This window comes from Zalophus californianus, chromosome 3 (assembly GCF_009762305.2).
Source record: "Zalophus californianus isolate mZalCal1 chromosome 3, mZalCal1.pri.v2, whole genome shotgun sequence".
In the NCBI taxonomy this organism is placed as follows: domain Eukaryota; kingdom Metazoa; phylum Chordata; class Mammalia; order Carnivora; family Otariidae; genus Zalophus; species Zalophus californianus.
In genome coordinates, this window is record NC_045597.1 from 167,616,144 (window position 1) to 167,623,122 (window position 6,979).

A 6,979-nucleotide genomic window follows, 5' to 3' on the forward strand; every position below is an offset into this window, starting at 1 on the left:
TTGCCTCAGGAGATCTGTCTAGTAAGCAGTTGAGGTGAAAGAGGTTGCTGTCTGTGTTCTCCTCTAGGAATTTGATTTCACATTTAGGTCTTCCATTTTGAATTTATTTTTGTGTATGGTGTAAGAAAGTGGTCCAGCTTCATTTTTCTGCATGTTGCTGTCCAGTTCTCCCAACACCATTTGTTGAAGAAACTACCTTTTCTTTTCCTACTTTGTTGAAGACTAGTTGACCATATAGTTGTGGGTCTATTTCTGGGTTTTCTATTCTGTTCCATTGATCTATGTGTCTGTTTTTATGTCAGTATCGTACTGTCTTGATGACTGTAGCTTTGTAATAGAGCTTGAAGTCTGGAATTATGATGCCACCAGTTTGGTTTTCTTTTTCAACATTCCTTTGGCTATTTGGGGCCTTTTCTGGTTCCATACAAATTTTAGGATTATTTGTTCTATTTCTTTGAAAAAAGTTGATGGTATTTTGATAAGGATTGCATTGAATGTGTGGATTGTTCTAGGTGGCATAGACATTTTAATAGTATTTGTTCTTCCAGTCCATGAGCATGGAACATTTTTCCATTTCCTTGTGTCTTCCTCAATTTCTTTCATGACTATTCTATAGTTTTCTGAGTACAGATCCTTTGCCTCTTTGATTAGGTTTATTCCTAGGTGTCTTATGGTTTTGGATGCAATTGTAAATGGGATCGACTCCTTAATTTCTCTTTCTTCTGTTTCATTGTTGGTATATAGAAATGCAACTGACTTCTGTGCATTGATTTTATATCTTGCCACTTTGCTGAATTCCTGTATGAGTTCTAGCAGTTTTGGGGTGGAGTCTTTTGGGTTTTCCACATAGAGTATCAGGTCATCTGCAAAGAGTGAGAGTTTGACTTCTTCTTTGCCAATTCAGATGCCTTTTCTTTCTTTTTATTGTCTGATTGCTGAGGCTAGGACTTCTAGTACTATGTTGAATAACAGTGGTGAGAGTGGACATTCCTGCTGTGTTCCCAACCTTAGGGGACATGATCTCAGTTTTTTCCCATTGAGAATGATACTCGCTGTGGGCTTTTCGTGTATGGCTTTTATGATGTTGAGGTATGTTCCCTCTATCCCTACACTGTGAAGAGTTTTAATCAAGAAAGGATGCTGTTCTTTGTGAAATGTTTTTTCTGCGTCTACTGAGAGGATCATATGGTTCTTGTTCTTTCTTTTATTAATGTAGTGTATCACATTGATTGATTCGCAGTTGTTGAAACACCCTTGCAGCCCAGGAATAAATCCCACTTGGTCATGGTGAATAATCCTTCTAATGTACTGTTGTATCCTATTGGCTAGTATTTTGGTGAGAATTTTGGCATTCTTGTTCATCAGGGATATTGGTATGTAATTCTTTTTGGTGGGGTCTTTGTCTGGTTTGGGGATCAATGTAATGCTGGCCCCATAAAAAGTTTGGAAGTTTTCCTTCCATTTCTGTTTTTTGAAACAGCTTCAGAAGAATAGGTATTGATTCTTTAAATGTTTGGAAGAATTCCCTCAGGAAGCCATCTGGCCCTTGGGCTCTTGTTTTTTGGGAGATTTTGATTACTGCTTCAATTTCCTTGCTGGTTATGGGTCTGCTCAGGTTTTCTATTTCTTCCTATTTCAGTTTTAGTGGATTATAGTCTCTAGGGATGCATCCATTTCTTCCAGATTGCCTAATTTGTTGGCATATAGTTGCTCATAATATGTTCTTGTAATTGTTTGTATTTCTTTACTGTTGATTGTGATCTCTCCTCTTTCATTCATGATTTTATGTATTTGGGTCCTTTCCCTTTTCTTTTTGATAAGTCTGGCCAGGGGTTTATCACTCTTATTAATTCTTTCAAAGAACCAGTTCCTAGTTTCTTGATCTGTTCTACTGTTCTTTTGGGTTCTATTTCATTTATTTCTGCTCTGATCTTTATTATTTCTCTTCTCCTGCGTGATTTAGGTTTTATTTGCCATTTTTTCTCCAGCTCTTTTAGGTATAAAGTTAGGTTGTGTATTTGAGACCTTTCTTGTTTCTTGAGAAAGGCTTGTATTGCTATATACTTCCTCCTTAGGACTGCCTTTGCTTCATCCCAAAGGTTTTGAACAGTTGTGTTTTCATTTTCATTTACTTCCATGATTTTTTTTAATTCTTTAACTTTCTGGTTGACCCATTCATTCTTTAGTAGGATGCTCTTTAACCTCCATGTATTTGAGTTCTTTCCGAATTTTCTCTTGTGATTGAGTTCCAGTTTCAAAGCATTGTGGTCCAAAAATATGCCTGGAAAGATCCCAATCTTTTGGTACTGGTTGAGACCCAATTTGTGACCCAGTATGTGATCTATTCTGGATAATGTTCCATGTGCACTCAGGAAGAATGTGTATTCTGTTGCTTTAGGATGGAATGTTCTGAATATATCTGTGAAGTTCATCTGGTCCAGTGTGTCATTCAAAGCCCTTGTTTCCTTGTTGATCTTCTGCTTAGATGATGTGTCCATTGCAGTGAGTGGGGTTTTAAAATCCCCTACTATTATTTTATTATTATTGATAAGTTTCTTTGATTTTGTTATTAATTGGCTTATATAATTGGCTGCTCCCATGTTAGGGGAATAAATACAATCGTTGGGTCTTCTTGTTGGATAGACACTTTAATTATGATATATCATCCTTCCTCATCTCTTATTACAGTCTTTGGTTTAAAATCTAATTTGTCTGATTAAGGATGTCATCTCAGTTTCTTTTGATGTCCATTAGCATGATAAATGGTTTTTCACCTCCTCATTTTAAATCTGGAGATGTGTTTGGGTCTAAAATGAGTTTCTTGCAGACAGCATGTGGATGGGTCTTGCTTTTTTTTTATCCAATCTGATACCCTGTGTCTTTTGATTGGGGCATTTAGCCCATTTATGTTCAGGGTAATTATTGAAAGATATGAATTTAGTGCCATTGTATTACCTGTTAATTCCCTGTTTCTGTATATTGTCTCTGTTCTTTTCTCATCTATGTTACTTTTGGGCTCTCTCTTCGCTTATAGTATCTTGTAGGGCGGGTTTGGTGATCACAAATTCCTTAAGTTTCTGTTTGTTCTGGAAGTTTTTTATCACTCCTTCTACTTTGAATGACATCTGAACTGGATAAAGTATTGTTGGCTGCATATTTTTCTCATTTAACACCCTGAATATATCATGCCAGTCCTTCCTGGCCTGCCAGGTCTCTATGGATATGTCGCTGCCAGTTTAATATTTCTACCCTTGTAGGTCACAGACCTCTTGTCCTGAGCTGCTTTCAGGATTGTCTCTCTGTCTCTGAGATTTGCAAGGGTCACTATTATATGTCAGGGTTTTGGCCGATTCTTATTGATTTTGAGGAGGGGTTCTCTGTGCCTCCTGGACTTGGATGCCTGTTTCCTTCCCAGATAAGGGAAGTTCTCCACTATAATTTGCTCCAATATACTTTCTGCCCCTCTCCCTCTTTCTTCTTCTTCTGGGATCCAAATTATTCTAATATTGTTTTGCTTTATGGTATCACTTATCTCTCGAATAAGTAGTTGTTTATCTCTCTCTTTCTCAGCTTCTTTATTCTCCATCATTTTGTCTTCTTTATCATGAATTGTCTCTTCTGCCTCATTTATCATAGCAGTTAGGGCCTCCATTTTTGATTGAACTCATTAATAGCCTTTTTGATTTTGACTTGGGTAGATTTTAGTTCTTTTATTTCTCCAGAAAGGGATGCTCTAGTGTCTTCTATGCTTTTTTCAAGCCTAGCTATTATCTTTATAATCGTTATTCTGAACTCTAGTTCCAACATCTTACTTATATCCATTCTGATTAGGTCCCTGGCAGTCAGTACTGCCTCTTGTTCTCTTTTTTGAGTTTTTCCATCTTGTCTTTCTATCCCGAGAAGAATATATGAATGAGAGAAAATACTAAAATGGCAACAACAACCCCAGAGAAATATACCCTAAACAAATCAGAAGAGACCCGAAATCGGGGGGTGGGGGGAAGAAAAGAAAGAGAAAAAGAAAAAGCAATAGAGAATACAATCAGACAGGTGAACAGAACAGAGTAATACACTGGATCCTGTGTGTGTTTTGGTCTGTTTGTTAGAAAACTAGATCCCAAAATTGTAAAGAAAGAAAAACTTATATATGTGCAAAAATAAAATTAAATACAATGAAAGGATAGAATGTAACTGCAAAAATAAAAATTAAAAGATAAGAAAAACCAAAAGAGAAAAACAACAACAATAGCAAAAAAGGAAGGGATATACACAGATAGGTGAGCAGAACAGAGCAATACACTATATCCTGAGTGTATTTTGGTCGATTAGAGGAAACTACATCTCAAAAATGTAAAGAAAGAAAAATGTATATATACAAAAATAAAATTAAATACACTGAAAGGATAGAATGTAACTGTAAAGATGAAAATTAAAAAAAACTAACAAAACAAAGAAACAAGAAAAACAAACAAAAAAAGGAAGAAGAAAAAGAGAAAAGAGAGAATATGATCAGACAGGTAAATACAACAGAGCCATATACTAGATTTTGGGTGTATACTGGTCTGTTAGAAGAAGCTGTATCCCAAAATTGTAAAGAAAGAAAAACTTACACACATATATATATATCTACATATATACAAAAATAAAATTAAATACAATAAAGGGATAGAATGTAACTCTAAAAATGAAAATTAAAAAAGATTTTTTAAAAAGTTGATAAAATAAGAAATTGGTTGAAAAAGGAAAGAGAAAAAATAAAATGAAATTAAAATTGAAAGACTAAAGAATTATGGGGAAAAACCCATGAATTCTATGTGTTGTAATCTCCTAGGGCTGGAGTTTTGCAGTTCTCATTGAGTGGTAAACTTGGTCTTGGCTGGATATTATTTCTGATCTTTTGGTGGAGGGGCCTGTTGCTTTGATTCTCAAGTGTCTTTGCCCCGGGCAGAATTACACAGCACTTGCCAGGGGCAGACTGAGTAATATGCTCTGGTTTGCTCTATGTGGCTTTTGTTCCCTGAAGGCTTTCCACACAACTTAAGAATAGGTATTTATTCTTCTTTAAATGTTTGGTAGAATTTGCCTGGGCAGCCATCTGGCCATGGACTTTTGTTTTTTTTGGGAGATTTTTGATTACGAATTTAATTTCTTTACTGTTATGGGTCTGTTCAAATTTTCTATTTCTTCCTGTTTCAGTTTTGGTAGTTTGTATGTTTCTTGGAATTTATCCAGATCCTTTTGTAGTTCATAAGCATGATGATTGGATGTTCACGCCGTTGTGTGACATGTGCCTCCCTCTTGGAATTTATCCATTTCTTCCAGATTGCCTAGTTTGTTGGCATATAATTTGTCCTAATACTCTCTTATAATTATTTGTATTTCTGTGGTGTTGGTTGTGTTCTCTCCTCTTTCATTTGTGATTTTGTTTATTTGGATCCTTTCTTTTTCTTTTTGAAAAGTCTGGCTAGGGATTTATCAATTTTATTAATTCTTTCAAAGAGCCAGGTCTTAGTTTTTGTTGAACAAAAACAGATTTGTTTGTTTGTTTGTTTCTATATCATTTATTTCTGCTCTAGTCATTATTGTTTCCCTTCTTCTGCTGGTGTTAGGCTTTATTTGCTGCTTCTTTTCTAGCTCTTTTAGGTGTAAGATTTGGTTGTGTATTCGAGACTTTTCTTCTTGAGGTGGGCTTGTATTGCAATATACTTCCCTCTTAGGACCACCTTTGCTGCATCCCAAAGGTTTTAGGCCATTGTGTTTTCGTTTTCATTTCTTTCCATGTATTTTTCTTTAATTTCCTGGTTGTCCCATTCATTCTTTCTTTAACCTTCATGTATTTGTGGTCTTTCCAAGTTTTTCCTTGTGGTTGACTTCAAGTTTCATAATGTTGTGGTCTGAAAATATGCATGGAATGATCCCAATCTATTTGTATTAGCTGAGGGCTGATTTGTGACCCAGTATGTGATCTATTCTGGAGAATATTCCAAGGGACTCGAAAAGAATGTGGATTCTGCTTCTTTAGGATGAAATGTTCTGAATATATCTGTTAAGTCCATCTGGTCCAGGGTGTCATTCAAAGCCATTGCTTCCTTGTTGATTTTCTGCTTAGATGATCTGTCCATTGCTGTAAGTGGGGTGTTAAAGTCCCCTCCTGTTATTGTATCATAATCGATGAGTTTCTTCATGTTTGTTATTAACTGATGTATATATTTGGGTGCTTCCAAGTTGGGGGCATAAGTATTTACAATTGTTAGATCTTCTAGATGGATAGACCCCTTAGTTATGATAATGTGCTCTTCTTCATGTCTTGGTACAGTCTTTGGTTTAAAATCTCGTTTGTCTGATATAAATTTGGCTACTTTGGCTTTCTTTTGACATTCATTATCATGAGAGTTTTCTCCATCCCCTTACTTCCAATCTGGAGGTATCTATGGGTCTAAAATGAGTCTCTTGTAGGCAGCATATAGATGGGTCTTGTTTTTTTAATCCATTCTGATACTCTATGTCTTTTGATTGGAGCATTTAGTCCATTTACATTCAGAGTGATTATTGATAGATATGAATTTAGTGCTATTGTGTTACCTGTAAAGGTGGTGATTCTGGTGATGTTCTGTTTCTTTCTAGTCTTTGTTACTTTTGATCTTTCTTTTCCACTCAAAGAGTCCCTTTAATATCTTGCAGGGTTGGTTTAGTAGTCACAAACTCCTTTAGTTTTTGTTTGTCTGAGAAACCATTTATCTCTCCTTCTATTCTGAATGACAGCCTTGCTGGATAAAATATTCTTGACTGCATATTTTTCCCATACCCAGCACAGTGAATATATCATGTGGCTTTCTTCTGGCCTATCAAGTTTCTGTGGATGGATCTGCTGCAAAACAGATTTTTCTTCCCTTGTATTAGGGACTTTTTTCCCTTGCTCCTTTCAGAATTCTTTCTTTGTGTATTTTGTGAATTTGACTATGATATGTCTTGGTGTTGG

General features: G+C 35.7%; 1 pseudogene; it reads left to right on the plus strand.

Annotated features, from left to right (window-relative positions):
* The first annotated feature begins 5,232 nt into the window (after window positions 1–5,232).
* On the plus strand, window positions 5,233–5,325 carry LOC113921213 (annotated as a pseudogene).
* Window positions 5,326–6,979: the final 1,654 nt, after the last annotated feature.